The 17,918-nt window shown below is 47.1% G+C and overlaps 1 protein-coding gene across 5 annotated transcripts in view; it reads right to left on the bottom strand.

Moving 5' to 3' along the window:
- Nucleotides 1–17,918, bottom strand: part of TNRC6B (trinucleotide repeat containing adaptor 6B) — a 289,241-nt gene that overhangs the window by 199,552 nt on the left and 71,771 nt on the right. For 4 of the 5 annotated variants that reach the window (XM_051834072.3, XM_051834078.3, XM_089308957.1 and 1 more), the window contains one exon: nucleotides 2,090–2,167. The exons of the other annotated variant lie outside the window; for it this stretch is intronic. The gene's annotated coding sequence lies outside the window, so the exon portion shown is untranslated. The remainder of the gene's footprint in view (nucleotides 1–2,089; nucleotides 2,168–17,918) is intronic. 5 annotated transcript variants of the gene reach the window in all.

Genomic DNA, 17,918 nt, shown 5'->3' with positions numbered 1-17,918 from the left:
CGGGGTAAAGCCATGCAGATTCCCTGTAAGGTCTTCTCTACCAGCAAACACCTCAGTATTTTGGAAGCCCTCCTGGACGCAGGTCTCACTCAGCCTGTCCGGCCTCATCTGCTAACGTCTCTCTGCTCTCTGTGCTCCGGTCCCACAGAAACCCTTGCCGCGTCACCAACACGCCAGACTGTTTCAGGTCCCCGCGGCTGTATCTGCACCACTCTGTCTGCTTTTCCCTCCCCTGGAGCTGCCAAGGAACACCCTACTCATCACTCAGGATTCAGCGTTTATGAAGTATTTCCTGATCCGTCTCTAGGCAGAGTGACAGGTCCTCCTTCAGCACCCGCAGTGGGCTGTGTGTGAACTCTACTATGGAACTGTATTGGATATATTTGCTCTCAAAGATGCCTCTATGTAATAGCAATCGGACTGTCAAATCTTTGACACCGATATTGTTCTCTTGTTAATCTCTGTATTCAGTTTACTTAAATCATGATCCTGGCATTTCATATTCAGTAAGTTTCTATGTAAGAATGACTTAATTGACTGAATGCTTTTTATTTAAAATGCAGTAAACATCAATTCAGTAAACATTTCCTGAGTCACCACCTCAGACCAGATGGTGCTGGGCCAGTGTGGTGTAATGGAAGGAGCTCTGGTTTCGAGGGGGCAGAATCACTCCTGCAATGGAGTGTGGCTTGGTAATCTCGGGCAAGTTACTTAACTTTCTAATCCTTGGCATTTCTAGCCATAAAACTGAGCAGGAAGAGGTGTGACAAGGATTAAGTTAAATAATGTATGTACAGCTCCTAGCAAAGTGTCCAGGAGCAACCAATAGGCATTAAAAATAAGTTAGTTCCTTTCCAAGAAGTCTCCAAGGGCTTATGGACTAGTAAAGGAGACAGATACAAATAGCGCTAATGTAGGATAATGAATAATTTACTAGCGCAGTAACAACAGGTGCTATCAGAACTCAGATGACAAGGAAATCCTGTCAAGGGAGCCTGGGAGAAGAGGCCAATAGGAAAGATACAAAAAGGAAGCTGCGTTCTTTCCCTTTCTTCCAAATCCTAAGCAAAGAGGAAAGCATCAACCAAGGCATGGGCCATGAAAAAACTCTAGCTAGGGCACAGAAAACCATCTGGGAAGATCTACACATCACTGCTTTTCAAAAAAATAAATAAATCTTTAAAAAGCAGCAGCAGCAGCAGCAGCAGCAGCCAGAAACGGATTGGAATCAGGTTTTCAGTGGTTTACAGGACAACAACTGTAGCAAGCAGGGTCCATGAGACCTTCTTAAGCCAGGGAGTGGCACTAAAGCAGCAGCCAGGAGGCCGGGTGTTGTGTCACAGTGCACTGAGCGACTGCCACCTCAACACCAGCATCCCGCATCAGAGAGCTGGTTCACGCTCTAGCTGCTCTGCTTCTGATCCAGCTCCCCGCTAGTGCACCTGGGGAGGCAGTGAAAGACGTCCCAAGTATTTGGGACCCTCTACCGACACCAGAGACCCAGATGGAATATTACACTCCTGGCTTCCGCATGGTTCAGATTAGACTGTTGTGGCCATTTTGGGGGGCAAACCAATGGGAGGATACAAGCTCGCTCTCTCTCTCACTGCTTTTCAAATAAATAAGTAAATTTTAAAAAGATTGGAATCAGGTTTTCAATGGTTTATAGGATAACATCTGTAGCAGGTAGGGGCCATGAGAGCCCTTTAAGGAAAGGCGTGACATGACCACATCTCTCACGTACGAAGCTTGCTTGCTGTGGCAGTCACAAGGACTACAGGCTGGAGCAGGGTGAGGCTATAGGCAGAGAAGCTAGGAACAAGCCTACATAAACTTAGAACTGCTGATCCAACAACTGAGTTCTCGCTTTGTAGTACAAGGCACCAAACGTCAGCATCAATCCAAATGCCAGTACTTTCTAAAGAGACCAACCATGGTGGCAGTGCACAGCACCGACGTGCCGGGCTTGGAGCACCCTTCCCTAAGAACTCTGGGGCAGCCGCGTCAGCACACGCTTTTCTTCTCTTCAACACAGAGACGTTCCTATGTCACTGCCGACACCAGGTGGATATAAATGTTAAAGATTTACCTTTGACAGTATCCCAGGCCAACACAAGCCAGTGAAGATGAGTCTAGGTTACATTCAGTGCAAAAACAAGCCAAAACCCTGAAAAGAGAGGAAAATCACAGTGAGCCACAGGCTTGTAGCAAGACAACCCCAGAGGCAGCAGAGCAGCTACCATCCAACCTCCGAGGTTGCAGCTGCCCCTCTAGCCGGGAACAGCAAGATCCTCTGCAGAAGGCAAGTGCACTTGCCTGTACTCCGGGATGGAGCTCCGGGCTCCTGACTTCAGCCTGGCCCAACCCTGGCTGCTGCGGCCATTTGGGGAGTGAACCAGTGGATGGAAGCTCTCTTGCCCACTTGCGGTCTCTCTCTCTCTCCTTCAGTAAAATGAATAAATCTTCAGGGAAAATAAAATGTTTTTGGCACTCACTGAGAGGAAAAGGCACTGATGCAGAGGGCAGACTGCTGGGAAAATTGGGAAGTGTTCCAGGTACCATCTTTTTCTTTTTTTTTTTTTAAGATTTATTTATTGGAGCCAGCACTGTGGCATAGGGTAAGCCTTCACCTGCAGTGCTGGCATCCTATATGGGTGCTGGTTCGAGTCCTGGCTACTCTACTTCTGATCCAGCTCCCTGCTGATGGCATGGGAAAGCAGTGGAAGACGGCCCAAGTGCTTGGGCCCCTGCATCCACGTGGGAGACCCAGAAGAAGTTCCTGGATCCTGACTTCAGATTGGCCCAGCTCCAGCCATTATAGCCATTTGAGGACTGAACCAGCAGCTACAAGATCTCTCTCTCTCTGTCTCCTTCCCTCCCTCCCTCCCTCCCTCTCTCTCTCTTTCTCCACCTCTCTCCGTAACTCAAATAAATTTTTAAAAATTTTTAAAAAAAAGATGCTATAAACCTGAGTCATAAATAATCCAAAAAAAAAAAAAAAAAAAAAACCAACACCTTGACTGCCTCCGTCACTGACAACTGGTCTAACTTCCAGAAAGACATCCACAAGAGACATCTGAAGTGAAAGAGGAGAGATGAGGTGAACAGAGCAGCACCAAGGGCACCCAGAAGGGCTTCCCAGGAGGGCACCTGGCGGTAGACAGGAGGGCACCACCTGTTCAGCTCTGTGAGAGGGGCAGTTCTAAAGCCACTATGGAAGACAGTATGGAGATACCTCAGAAATCTGAACACAGACCTACCATATGACCCAGCCCTCCCACTCCTGGGAAGTTACCCCACGGAAATGAAATCAGCATATGAAAGAGTTATCTGTACCCCCATGTTTGTTGTAGCTCATAATCAACCCAAGTGCCCATCAATCGAAGACTGGATAAAGAAATGGGATATGTACACCATGGAATACTACACAGTGGTAGAAAACAAAAAACTACAAAATCTGGTCATCTGCAACAAAATGGATGAAACTGGAAAACATCATTCTTAGTGAAATAAGCCAATCCCAAAGGGACAAATACCACGTGTTCTCCCTGACCTGTGATAACTAACAGAGCACCTAAAACCCAATCTGTAGAACTGAAACTGACACTTTAAGAAGCAATGACTTGAACAGCTCTTGTCTCGACTGTTGAGGAACATTTTTAAAATACTATTTGTTGAACTTTAAAAAAAATTATTTATTTATCTGAAAGTCAGAGTTACACACAGAGAGAAGGAGATGCAGAGAGAGAAAGAGAGAGAGAGAGGTCTTCCATCTGCTGGTTCACTCCCCAGTTGGCCACAACGGCCAGAGTTGTGCCAATCTGAAGCCAGGAGCTTCTTCTGGGTCTCCCACACAGGTGTAGGGGACCAAGGATTTGGGCCATCTTCTACTGCTTTCCCAGGCCATAGCAGAGAGCTGGATCGGAAGTGGAGCAGCCAGGTCTCAAACTAGCATCCATATGGGATACCAGCACTGCAGGCGGCAGCTTTACCCACTATACCACAGCATCAGCCCCAGAACTCTTTACTTAACATAGAGTTAATCATATGTGTATAAAGTTAAATGAAAATAGACCACCAAGTTCCTAAAGTTGTAATTATGAACTGTATGAAGTTTGTATTAATTAAATAAAAGATTTCTGGGGAGAAAAAAAAAGAGCACCAAGTTCATGAAGAGGCACAAATAATATCAAACGCCTAGGGAGGCTGTGGATGCTGCAGTGCAGTGGGAGAAGTCACCAACTGGGATGCCCAAATCCTACATCAGAGTGTCTGAGGCTGAATCTCACTTCCACTTCCGATCCAGCTCCCTGCGAATGCACACCCTGGGAAGCAGCCGCTGATGGCTCCAGTACTGAGGGCCCTGTTATCCACATGGGAAACCCAGATAGAGCTCTTGGCTCCTGGCTTCACCTTGGCTCAGCCCTTGCTGTTGCAGGCACCCTCTGCTTTTCGAATAAAATAAATACACTTAAATCACACACACACACACACACACACACACACACACGCTAACGGAGCACAGGAGAGACATGTCTCAACAAGCAAGCACTGGTACAGGAGAGAATGTCCACGGCTGCAAGATTTGCACACATGACTTTTGCAGTTTCAGGCCACTCCCGCATAAGCACAACACTTGGAAAATTCTGCAGCAATGTTCAAGTCTGTCCATTCCTGGAAACAACCCATTTAGCCCCCAAATCGGCTCTAGCTTTTGTGCTTTTCCTCTTCTCTTTCCTCTCCTAGTCCGGCTTCTTGAAAAGGCAGCTGTGTCTCGACATCCTTCTCTCTTATTCACTTATCAATCCCTGTGATCTGAATTCTGTCCACATCAATTCCAGTTGTCAGATACAGTGGGCATCATTGGGGCATTCCTGCTTTAACCTTTCTTTGGGGGCTACCACTGTGGTGTAGAAGGTAAAGCCGCCACCTGCAGTGCCAGCATCCCATATGGGCGCCGGTTCAAGTCCCAGCTACTCCACTTCCAATCCAGCTCTCTGCTGTGGCCTGGGAAAGCAGTGGAAGATGGCCCAAGTGCTTGGGCCCCTGCACCCACATGGGAGACCCAGAGGAAACTGGCTCCTGGCTTCCAATTAGCATAGCCCCAGCCCTTGCAGCCAATTGGGGAGTGAGCCAGTGGATGGAAGACCTCTCTCTCTCTCTCTCTGTCTCTCCTTCTCTCTGTGTAACTCGACTTCGAAATAAAATAAATAAATCTTAAAAAAAAAAAAAAAAAGCGGCTGCTGCAAGGGCAGCTCAGAACAGCTGGCTCTCACCAATGCTTACTTAGCACAGACCACTTAGCTCCTCAAGTTTTCAGAGCAAGGCCTGCGGCCAGATTTAACTGCAACTGTTGGTCACATAAGAATTAAACAGAGCAGAGATGATGGATATGTTCATTAGCTGGTATCATTATTTCAGATGGTATTCATAAATCATAAAATCACTTTGCACCCATAAATATATACAATTATATCAATTTACAATTAAAAATAAAAAGAAATATATTATGCTCAGTTTTTGTAACCAATTGTATATATATATTAATTGTATGTAGTTTTAAAAAACATCAAATGACTTTCTTAAAATTTTTATTTATTTGAGAGACAGAGAGAGAGAGAGATCCCCTCCATTGGTTCCCTCCCTAAATGCACACAACAGCCAAGGCTGGGCCAAGTTAAAGCTGGGAGCCAGGAATTCAGCACAGGTCTCCCATGTGGGTGGCAGGAACGCCATGACTTGAGCCATCACCTGCCGCCAGCAGGAAGCTGGAATGGGGACTGGAGCAAGGAGTTGAGCTCAGGCACCCCAACACTGCACATGGGCATCTCAGCCACGGGGCGAAACGCCCATCTCCCAGACGACTATTACGGTTTATCAGTGGAGACAAATAGGATCTGTATAAAGTTTATTCAAGGTAGAATGAGTCCTAGACCCAGGTGACACAAGCCGACGACTTTCACTAAGTCTTGGGGGAAGTATCCCAAAGTGACACAACTCTAGTCAGAGTTCACGTATCACACAGTGAACACACACCAATGGGTCCAGGAAAGCGAGCTTTGGGAAAGTGGGATACATTTCTCAATCGTTGGAGGCTACTTTTTTTGTTTGAGGGGCTAGCACTGGAGCGTAGAGGGTTATGCTGCCGCCTGAAATGCCAGCATCCAGCTCCCTGCTCGTGTGTCTGGGAAACAGCTGAGCCTGATTAAAATGCCTGGGCCCACATGGGAGACCTGGGCGGGATTCTGGGCTCCTGGCTTTGGGCTGGCCCAGCCCTGACTGTTGAAGCCATTTGGGGAGTGAACCAGCAGATGGAAGATCTCTCTCTCTCTCTCCTGCTGTCTCTCTTTCTCTCTGTAACTGGCTTTCAAGTAAATAATTTTTAAAAAACATTTATTTTATTTATTTGAAAGAGTTACAGAGAAAGGTAGAGACAGAAAGAGAGAGAAAGGGGCTGGGGGCTTCCATCCACTGGTTCACTCCCCAACTGGCCACAACGGCCAGAGCTGAGCTGACCAGAAGCCAGGAGCTTCTTCTGGATCTCCCATGCCGGTGCAGGGGCCCAAGCACTTGGGCCATCCTCCACTGCTTTCCCAGGCCATTAGCAGAGAGCTGGATCAGAAGTAGAGCAGCCAGGACATGAACTGGCCCCATACGGATACCAGCTGTGAAGGCCAGGGCTTTAACCCGCTGTGCCACAGTGCCGGCCCCTCAATTTTTTTAAAAAAATCCCTAAAGATAAAAATAGCTGTATTTGTCTGAAATACTACATGACAAAATAGAGGATGGTGGGGAGAATAAGAACCCAGGTGCCCGGGCCATCAGAGCTGGATGCGACTGAGGAGAGCTGGGGCTCCACCAGGCACTCTTAGATGGGATGCTTAAGCCACTGTGCCTCAACCCCTGAACCGAGGTTGCCTTCTATAAAACATCAGCAAAAAGCACCTTCCGAGACAGGGAAGGCTACTGATTAAGGACCACTGTTCTAGGAATGGATAAATAAGGAACACATATAAAAAGAACAAAGTATCAGTCAAGGTTGCTCCAGATGGCTAAGATGAAACACCTCACTGCACCTGGCGTCGGTCGGGGAGAACTGGGCAGTGAGAGTTCGGTGCTGGCTGGCCCTGGCTGGCCCTCTCAGATGGCCACATCCCCAGTGTTTGTCCCGGAGGCCCTGCGTCTTGTTGGGTCCAATGTGCTCTCAGATGGCTGACAGGTTTTTAAAGGTACACTGCTTATCACTAACAACTGCTTATTCTGTACCTAGTACCATACACCTTGGAAGTCTCAAAATACTCCGACTTCAGATCTGATCCCTGGGGCTCATGTTGGGGTGCAGCAGGTTTTAAGCCACCACCTGCAGCACCAACATCCCACCATATAGGAGTGTGGGTCTGAGAGGCAGCTGCTCTGCTTGCAACCCAGCTCCCTGCAGGCTGATGGTCCAAGTGCTTGGGGCCCTGCCACTCATACAGGAGGCCTGGACACAGCTCCTGGCTCCTGGCTTCGCCTGGCCCAGCCCGGAGCAGTGCTGCCTTTTGGGGAATTGAACTAGCAGATGGAAGATCTCTCTTTCTCTCTCTCTGTCTCTCTCCCCCGCTATGCTTTCAAATAAATAAAATCTTAAAAAAAAAAAAAAAAAAAGATTCCCGTCTTTGGGTCCTGGCAGCGAGCTGAGGAGAGGGCTCACTACAGGTGGCACCGAGCTTGTGGGAAGGGCAGGGGGAAGGACGGCCAGTTCCCCTGTACTGCCCTCAGAGGGATACCAGGATTCCAATGGAACTGACAGAATTTAAAGCAGAGATTTTCTAATACATTTATCTCCATAATGAAAAAATATGGAGGACCAAGGAGCTTTGTTTATGTTGGCTACAATGAACCTCATAGCAATAATGAAAACTATGGGGGCCCACGCTGTGGCAGAGCAGGTAAAGCCACCACCTGCAGTGCCGGCATTCCATATGGGTGCCGGTTCGAGTCCTGGCTGCTCCACTTCCCATTCAGCTCTCTGCTATGGCCCAGGAAAGCAGTAGAAGATGGCCCAAGTCCTTGGGCCTATGCACTCATGTTGCAGACCTGGAAGAAGCTCCTGGCTCCTGGCTTCAGATCAGCCCAGCTCCAGCAGTTGCACCATTTGGGAAGTGAACCAGTAGATGGAAGACCTTTCTCTCTCCCTCTCTCTGCCTCTGCCTCTCAGTAAATCTGCCTTTCAAATAAATAAATAAATCTTTTTAAAAAATGAAAACTATGAAACAGCTAAAGCCTTTATTAATTTAAAATATCTACATTGAGTTATCAAAATATTTAATTTAAAATGAATCATTTTGAAATGACTAAAAATCTAGGGATAGGCATTTATCTTCGTGGTGAAGAAGCCTGTTAGGGGCCAGTGTAGTGGGTAAAGCTGCCACCTGCCATGCCAGCATCACATATGGACAGGCACTGGTTCGAGTCCTGGCTGCTCTTCTTCCAATCCAGCTCTCTGCTATGGCCTGGGATAGCAGTAGAAGATGGCCCAAGTCCTTGGGCCCCTGCACCCATGTGGGAGACCTGGAAGAAGCTCCTGGATCCTGGCTTCAGATCAATGCAGCTCTGGCCATTGCAGCCAAATTGGGGAGTGAACCAGCGGATGGAAGATCTCTCTCTCTCTCTCTAACTCTGACTTTCAAATAAATAAATAAATCTTTTTTTTTTCTTTCTTTTTTTTTTTTTTTAAGATACCTGTTAGGACGCCTGCAGTCAACACCAGAGTCCCTAGCTTTGGGTTCTGGCTCCTTACTCCAGTTTTCTGCTAATAAAGACCCTGGGAAGCACTGGTGATGACTCGGGCAGCTGAGTCTCCACCCCCAACCCCACCCTGCGTGGAAGCCCTGGATTGAGTCCTGGCTGCAGGCTTCCAGTCAGCCCAGCTGCAGGCTTTCCTGGAGGAAACAAGCAGGTAGGAGATCTCTCTCTCTGTCTTTCTGCTTCTTGGCCTCTCAAATATATTTTTTTTTTAATTTGAGAAAAGTGTCACTGTTGTGCATTTTGGCACCTCTTTTTTTTTTTTTTAAGATTTATTTATTTATTTGAAAGGCAAGATTAAAAAGAAAAACAGAGACAGAGAGAGAGAGAGATCTTCTATCCACTGGTTCAATCTCCAAATGGCTACACGGCTGGAGCTGGGCTGATCCGAAGCCAGGAGCCAGGAGCTTCTTCTGCATCTCCCACGTGGGTGCAGGGGCCCAAGCACTTGGAACATCCTCTGCTGCTTTCCCAGGCCACTAGCAGGAAGCTGGGTTGTAAGTAGAGCAGCTGGGACTTGAACCAGTCCCCATACGGGATGCCAGCACTGCAGGTGGCAGTTTTATCCGCTATGCCACAATGCTTGCCCCATGGCAAATATCTAAGTCTGCGTCTGCACTCAAATCTCTTTCAGTGCTGCACGTCATATAGCCTCTGGAAGATTCTACCATGCACTCGTGAGAGAATCAGTTAAAAAAGGCTTACAGCATTTTAGTATAAAATTGTGACCCTCCAAGACCACCTGAAAGGGTCTTGGATGAAGGAAGGGTGAGCCTTGCACCACACTTTGGGAACCCCTCATTCAGAAAATAAAGTAGTCCAAGGAAGGGCTGGGCTGGAAAGTTTGTGGCTGTGGAGCCCTGATTTTCAAGGATGCCATTGCTTTCTCCCTACACTTCCCTTGTGAATCTCAGAGGCAGAGCTGGTCGGCAAGGCAGGGTTGTGCGACAGCTGCGCAGGGCGCCTGTGCTGGGGTGCAGCACCTCACGTGCCTCCAGGGAGGCTCCACTGCCCTGGGCAACGTTCCCTGGAGGCCACGGCAGGTTTTCCCGCATGGCGCCTCCACCGCGTCTCCCCTGGAGGAGCTGAAACGGCTTACCAGAAGCTGCCTGGCTGTTTGCTAACTGCAAAATCACCCCCCACCCGCTGCAGCCTCGAAGCTGCAGACAGTTCCTGATCGGGCTGTCTTCAAAGACAAGTAGAGAAACAGCCACGTAGCCAGCTTTTCCATGCCGGCAGTCGTGTGAGTTTGCTGTTCTGTAAAAACAGTCCCTGGAGCATCGTGTGTCACGGATCCTGTTGCCATAAACTGAAAACATTTTCTTCATATTTCATGGCACTGGAAAATTAAAAGCCCTCTGGATGGAGTTTGCATACAGTCCACCTCTGACCAAAAAAGAGGTTTAAATTTACGGATAAACAGAGAAAAGAGGGTGGCCAGGAGCACAGTGAAACTGCTGTATTAACAAAAGGCAATGTTTGCTAGTACATGCTTCCTTGAATTTTCCCTGTGATGAATGTTCTGAAATTATCCTGCACACAATATGACCACGCTCACGCTGCTCAGCAAGCCTGAAGCCATCTTAAGTATTTTACAGCTGAAAGAAGCACGGAAGAAAAAGAAGCTTCTTGTTGGTCTCTAAAATAAAAATATATAAAGAAACAGGCACAAATCTGTGTAGCTTTTTAGACCTTTTTCATTTCTTTTCTTCTTCTTCTTTTTTTTTTTTTTAGTATAATCAATAAGGGTCCTTGAGAAAAAGAAGAGCATTTTTAAGTCAAAGTGAAACTAAAACTTTAAAGAGGTTTCTACTTCTGGGAATATAAACTAGGTAATTCAGACCAATCAACTCTGCTGAGGACAGCCAGAAAATCTCGACAAAACATATTTTGAAAAAATCATGAAGGCAGAGGCGCCCTACCAAATTAAGAATTACCGCACATAAAAATCAACTCCAGGGCAGGCGCTGTGGCACAGCGGGATTAAGCTGCTGCTTGGGACGCCTGTATCCCATATCTGAGGCAGAGTTACAGAGAGAAAGAGAGGGAGAGACGGAGAGAGATATTCCATCTGCTGCTTTACTCCCCAAATAGTTGCAATGCCCAGAGCTGAGCAGATCCAAACCCAGGAGCCAGAAGCTTCTCCCGGGTCTTCACGCGGGTGCAGCAGAGGCCCAAGCACTTGGGCCATCTTCCACTGCTTCCCCAGGCACATGATTTATCAGGGAGCTGGATCAGAAGTGCATCAGTTAGGACTCAAACCAGCGTCGATATGGGATGCCAGCATACCCGTTACACCATGGCGCTGGCCCCAAAAATAAATATTAAAAAATTAAATTCAGATGAATTGTATACCCAAATTGGAAAGACAAGTAATAAAGCTTTTTAAAAATGTTTTATTTATTTGAAAAGCAGTGCTAGGAGAGAGGGAAGACAGAGATCCTCCATCTGCTGGTTCATTCCCTACATGGCTACAATAGCTGGGGCTGGGCCAGGCCAAGACTGGAGCCTGGAACTCCATCCAGGGCCCCCATGTTGGTGGCAGAGACCCAAGCAGCTGAGCAGTCTTTCAGAGTGCATGTTAGCAGGAAGGCAGACTGCAGAGGAGGCAGGATTCAAACCCAGGCACCCTGACACGGGATGCCGGAGTCCCAAGTAGCGCTTCAGTGTGGCCCCCGTAACGCCCACCCCAGCATTACTGTTTTACAGCTGAAGAGAGATAAACCGCAACCCAGCAACCGCACTCCTAGGGACACAGCAGAATGCACGCACATGTGCACTAAAGGCACTATTTCTGACAGTCCCAGCTAAGTTCCAGGTCACCAAGTGAAACTAAAGCTGTTTATCTGACCTTCCAATAAACAGGGATGAGAGCGATAACAGCCAAACATCCTAAACAGGACAGTTTCAAGTGATATAATAACATTGCCTCTGTTTAATGCTCACACAGAAAAGGTAACCTGAAGTAAACCAGTCAGTTCTCTTTCTGTTGTTCTTTCTCCCTGACTGGCCATAGAATGAAAGGAATTCTGAAAAGACCCATCTGCTTTTTGTTCTTTTGTATCTACTTGCTTCAGTATTTCTGTCTATGAAATCTTTTCCATTCAGTCCACCAGAAGACTTAACTTGATTTTATGCAATAAAGCATTGCCCAATTCTATAATCCCCAATTAGTATTTTAATCGTAATTTGGGAATATTCATAAAATAGAATATCACAGCATGAAAAGGAAGGAGCAACAGGTATACCTAACAGCAGGGCTGAATCTAGGAAATCTGACCAGACACAGATGAATCCCCAGCACAGGATTCCATGGGTTCAAAACCCAGCGACAGGTCAACGTTTGGAGGTGCATGGTTGGTAAAGGCAGACAGGAAACCATGCAGAGGTCTCAGGAGCAAGGGGCTGCTGGCTCACTGCAAGGCTCTGTTCCCGACCTCAGAGGGGTAGGGGTGTGTGTGTGTGTGTGTGTGTGTGTTAAAGATTTATTTACCCCTCATGGGATGCTGGCACTGCAGGCGGCGGCTTTACCTGCTATGCCACAACGCCAGCCCAGAGGTGGTTTTTCTTAAAAAAAAAAAAAAAAAAAAAAAAATTCCTTGAGTTTCACACTTGTATGTATTCTTCTGACTGTGTGAAATGTTTTTTAAAGATTTACTTATTTGAAAGGTAATGAGAGAGACAGACAGAGAGGCTGAGATTCAATCTTCCATCTGCTGGTTCACTCTCCAAATGGCTGTAATAGCCAGGGGCTGGAGTGCCAGGCCAAAGCCAAGAGTCAGAAACTCCTTCCAGGTCTCCCACATGGGTGGCAGGACCCAAGCACTTGGACCACCTTTGGCTGCTTTCTCAGGCACATTAGCAGAGAGCAGAATGGGAAACAGAGCAGCTGGGAATCCAACCAGCACTCCAGTGGGATCCTGGCACCACAAGCAGCCAATTAACACACTGTGCCACAACCCCCATCCTACTGTGTGACATATTTTGCAAGAAAAAATTTAATGCAAAATAAAAATAAAGGGTCTGGTGCTGTGGTGTAGCTGGTGAAGCCACCGCCTGTAGTGCTGGCATCCCATGTGGGCACCGGTTCAAGTACCAGCTGCTCTACTTCCAGTCCAGCTCTCTGCCGTGGCCTGGGAAAGCAGTAGAAGATGGCCCAAGTCCTTGGGCCCCTGTACCCGCATGGGAGATCCAGAGGAAGCTCCTGGCTCCTGGCTCCAGATCAGCACAGCTCTGGCTGTTGTGGCCAACTAGGAGTGAACCGGCGGATGAAGACCTCTGTCTCTCTATGCCTCTTTTCTCTGTGTAACTCTGACTTTCAAATGAATAAATGAATCTTTAAAAAAAAATAAAAATAAGGGGTCGGCACCGTGGCTCACTTGGTTAATCCTCCACCTGTGGCACTGGCATCCCATATAGGCGCCAGTTCTAGTCCCGGTTGCCCCTCGTCCAGTCCAGCTCTCTGCTGTAGCCCAGGAGTGCAGTGGAGGATGGCCCAAGTGCTTGGGCCCTGGACCTGCATGGGAGACCAGGAGAAGCACCTGGCTCCTGGCTTAGGATCGGCGCAGTGTGCCGGCCGTAGCAGCCATTTGAGGGGTGAACCAACGGAAGGAAGACCTTTCTCTCTGTCTCTCTCTCTTACTGTCTAACTCTGCCTGTCAAATAAATAAATAAATAAATAAATAAAATCAATATAAAAGGAAAAGGCACCTTTTATATACTTTGAAAATTAGATCACTGGAGCCCGATGCCTGCAAGGCTTGCTGGGCCTTCACATTCAGCCTCGTTCCTAGTCTCAGCCTGCCCCCGCTGTCTTTTGCAGCAGAGTCTGACACACTCACTCCTGGCCACGTGCTTTCTCCACCTTCACTTGTGGTATTTCTGTCTGAAAACCACGTGGACGCATCCCAGTCACCCTTCTGCCAGACTAACTGCAAACTGTCGTCCAAGACAATCTGGGAGTCAGCTGTGAGGAATTCTTTTTTTTTTTTTTAATTATTTATGGATTTACAGGACAGAGAGCGCGCTCCCATTCACTGGTTCACTCCCCAAATGTCCACAATAGGCAGGACTGGGCAGCACCAAAACCAGGAGCCAGGAACTGAATACAAGCCTCCCATATGGGTGTCAGGCACTCAAGTACTTAAAAGCCATCACTGCTGCCTCCCAGGGTGTGATCTAACAGGAAGTTGGAATCGGGAACCAGACTGGGAACTGAACCCAAGAATTCTGATATGGGACATGGGCATCTTAACCACACAACAAATGCTCAACTCTGTGAGGAACCTTTTCAGGAGACACAGTCTCCAGAGCCAGGCTGCCTGGTCCAAATTACAGAACTACCTTTTGTCACCTGAGTGATCCAGGTAAAGGCACCAGCTTTGGGACAGGCATTTGGCACAGTGGAACACCCGTATCAGAGAGTCTGGGCTCAAGTCCTGGTTCTACTTTCCCATCCCAGCTTCCTGCTAATGTGCATCTTGGGAGGCAGCACATGACCACGGCTCTAGTACTTAGGTCTCCGCTACTCACATGGGAGACCTGGATGGAGCACCTGGCTCCTGGCTCTGGCCTGGCCCAGCCCTGGCTGCTGTAGGCACTGGGGAGTGAACAAGCAGATGGAGGATCTTTCTCTCTCTATTTCTCTCTTTGCCTTTCAAATAAAATGAAAATAAATTTTAAAAGAAAAAGGGGGGTGGTCAGTGTGGTGGCACAGTGGGTTAAGCTTCTACCTGTGACTCCAGCACCTCACAGGAACACCAGTTCCACTTCCAAGCCCACTCCCCACTAATGTGCTTGAGAAAGTAGTGCAAGATGGCTCCTGTCACCCACGTGGGAGATGGGTAGAGGTCCAGGTTCCTGGCTTTGGTCTGGTACAAGATCAGTTATTGTGGCCATCGGATGAAGGATTGTTGCTCGCTCTGCGGGCTCACGGAGGAGCGGCAACGGATTTGCTATTGTTTCTTTCCCCAGTCCTCCCTGGATTAGCTGCCGCTAGCCCCCCCCCCCCCCCCGAGGAGCGCGCCGACCAACTCTCTCAGGGGTTCCTCAGATGTTCCTCCTGCATGTTGTCTCTCTCCTCCTTTACAGTCCTCTTCCACCAATCCCAACTCTGCTGGCATTCTCTCCTCATGCGCTGAGCACGCTGCTCTCTTCCAATCAGGAGCAGGATCAGCTCCTGCAGCTTGTTAGTCGAATTGGTGAGGCAGCTGTGTGGAAGTTGTTTACTCCCTCTCAGCGCCATATGATGGGAGATCAGGTGCATAGAGTTAGTCTCAATCATCTCAGTGGTCTAGTCCCGTCTCGGTAGTTTCAGTACTTATTTGTTCATAGTCTCAGTACTTATTTGTCTCCCAGGCGCCCCGCCATGTTGCGGGAGACGGGCCCTGCTCCCCACAAAGGATCTTTCTTTCTCTCTTTGTTTCTCCCTTTGTGAACTCTCAAGTAAATAAACAAATATTAAAAAAAAAAAAAGTTACTGGGGCCAGCATTGTGGCATAGTGGGTGAAGCCACCGCCTGCAGTGCCAGCATCCCATATGGGCACTGGCTGGAGTCCCAGCTGCTCCACTTCCCATCCAGCTCCCTGCTGATGTGCCTGGGAGGGCAGCAGAGGATGACACGAGTCCTTAGGGCCCTGCACTCATGTAGGAGACCAGGATGAGACTCCAGGCTCCTGGCTTCGAATCAGCCCAGCTCTGGCCGTTGTGGGCATCTGGGGAGTGAGCCAGTGGTTGGAAAACCTCTCTCTCTGCCTCTCTGTAACTCTTTCAAATGAATAAATAAATCTTTTTTTAAAAAAAAAAAGTTACCAAACACTGTTTCACATCTTCCTCATCTATAAAACAGGATAAAAAAAATACAGGCCGCAGTGAAGATTAAATGTGTAAACATGTAAAATGCTAATCAGAACACGCCTGGGAAACGTGAGCCAGGGCCTCTTCCTGGTTGTCCTCTCCTCCCCATGAGAATGCACTTCCTCTGGTCCCCACAGGCCAGATTCCCTCCATCTAGCAACAAATGAGGGTATTACTTGTCCTGTCCACTTGCTGTGAGGCTACTATGAAGCTCAAATGATAATGGCAATGTACATAGCTTTTTTTTTTTTTAAAGAATAAAGCTCTACTACTACATGGAAATTTTTTTTTTATACTTTAATTTAATCTCACAATTGAGACACAGACCATCTTGGTACTGGCCAAAACTCACACTGTGTGACAACACTGAGATTTGAAACCATAGTGATTTGGCTCTTATGCACCATGGAATAGCACCTTTTGTATCATATTTGAGGGATCAAACATTTTTTCTTCTATAGATTTTTTTTAACTTTTATTAAATGAATATAAATTTCCAAAGTACGATTTATGGATTACAATGGCTTCCCCCCCATACCGTCCCTCCCACCCACAACCCTCCCCTTTCCCACTCCCTCTCCCCTTCCATTCACATCAAGATTCATTTTCGATTATCTTAATATACAGAAGATCAGCTTAGTATACCTTAAGTAAGGATTTCAACAGTTTGTTCCCACACAGAAACATAAAGTGAAAAATAATAGATGATTTTTTTTAAATGATGATGAAATCAGATCAGACCTATTGTCATGTTTAATCCCAGTGAGAGTCAAGTTGGGAGTTGATAATTTCTTTCTTTCTTTTTTTTTTTTTACAGAGGATCAGTTTAGTATGCATTAAGTAAAGATTTCAACAGTTTGCACCCCTATAGAAACACAAAGTGAAATATATTGTTTGAGTACTCGTTATAGCATTAAATCTCAATGCACAGCACATTAAGGACAGAGATCCTACATGAGGAGTAAGTGCACAGTGACTCCTGTTGTTGACTTTACCAATTGACACTCCTGTCTATGGCATCAGTAATCTCCCTATGCTCCAGTCATGAGTTTCCAAGGCTATGGAAGCCCTCTGAGTTCTCCGACTCTTATCTTGTTTAGACAAGGTCATAGTCAAAGTGGAGGTTCTCTCCTCCCTTCAGAGAAAGGTACCTCCTTCTTTGAAGACCTGTTCTTTCCACTGGGATCTCACTCACAGAGATCTTTTGCCAGAGTGTCTTGGCTTTCCATGCCTGAAATACTCTCATGGGCTTTTCAGCCAGATCCGAATGCCTTTAGGGCTGATTCTGAGGCCAGAGTGCTATTTAGGACATCTGCCATTCTATGAGTCTGCTGAGTATCTCACTTCCCATGTTGGATCACTCTCCCCTTTATTTATTCTATCGGTTAGTGTTAGCAGGTACTAGACATGTTTATGTGCTCCCTTTGACTCTTAGTCCTTTCATTATGATCAATTGTGAACTGAAATTGATCACTTGGAATAGTGAGATGGCATTGGTACATGCCACCTTGATGGGATTGAATTGGAATCCCCTGGTATGTTTCTAACTCTACCATTTGGGGCAAGTCAGCTTGAGCATGTCCCAAATTATACATCTCTTCCCTCTCTTATTCCCACTCTTATGTTTAACAGGGATCACATTTCAGTTAATTTTCAACACTTAAGAATAACTGTGTATTAATTACAGAATTAAACCAGTCATATTAAGTAGAACAGACAAAAAAACTACTAAGAGGGATAATGTATTAAGTTGTTCATTAACAGTCAGGGCTATGCTGATCAAGTCACCGTTTCCCATAGTGTCCATTTCACTTCAACAGGTTTCCTTTTTGGTGTTCAGTCAGTTGTCACCGATCAGGGACTACATGGAATTTTAATAGAAAATGAGCCGGCGCCGTGGCTCACTAGGCTAATCCTCCGCCTGCGGCGCCAGCACCCAGGGTTCTAGTCCCAGTCAGGGCGCCGGATTCTGTCCCGGTTGCCCCTCTTCCAGTCCAGCTCTCTGCTGTGGACAGGGAAGTGCAGAGGAGGATGGCCCAAGTGCTTGGGCCCTGCACCCTCATGGGAGACCAGGAGAAGCACCTGGCTCCTGGCTTCGGATCAGCATGGTGCGCCGTCCGAAGCGGCCATTGGTAGGTGAACCAACGGAAAAGGAAGACCTTTCTCTCTGTCTCTCTCACTGTCCACTCTGCCTGTCAAAAAAAAAAAAAAAAAAAAAAGAAAGAAAGAAAACGGGGTTATTTATGAACTGAAAGTCTAGAGGGCTTTAACAAGTA

This window comes from Oryctolagus cuniculus, chromosome 11, assembly GCF_051225735.1.
Source record: "Oryctolagus cuniculus isolate XC-2025 breed Fujian yellow rabbit chromosome 11, ASM5122573v1, whole genome shotgun sequence".
In the NCBI taxonomy this organism is placed as follows: domain Eukaryota; kingdom Metazoa; phylum Chordata; class Mammalia; order Lagomorpha; family Leporidae; genus Oryctolagus; species Oryctolagus cuniculus.
Note: the sequence above shows the minus strand (reverse complement) of the source record. Positions and strands in the feature narration are given on the sequence as shown.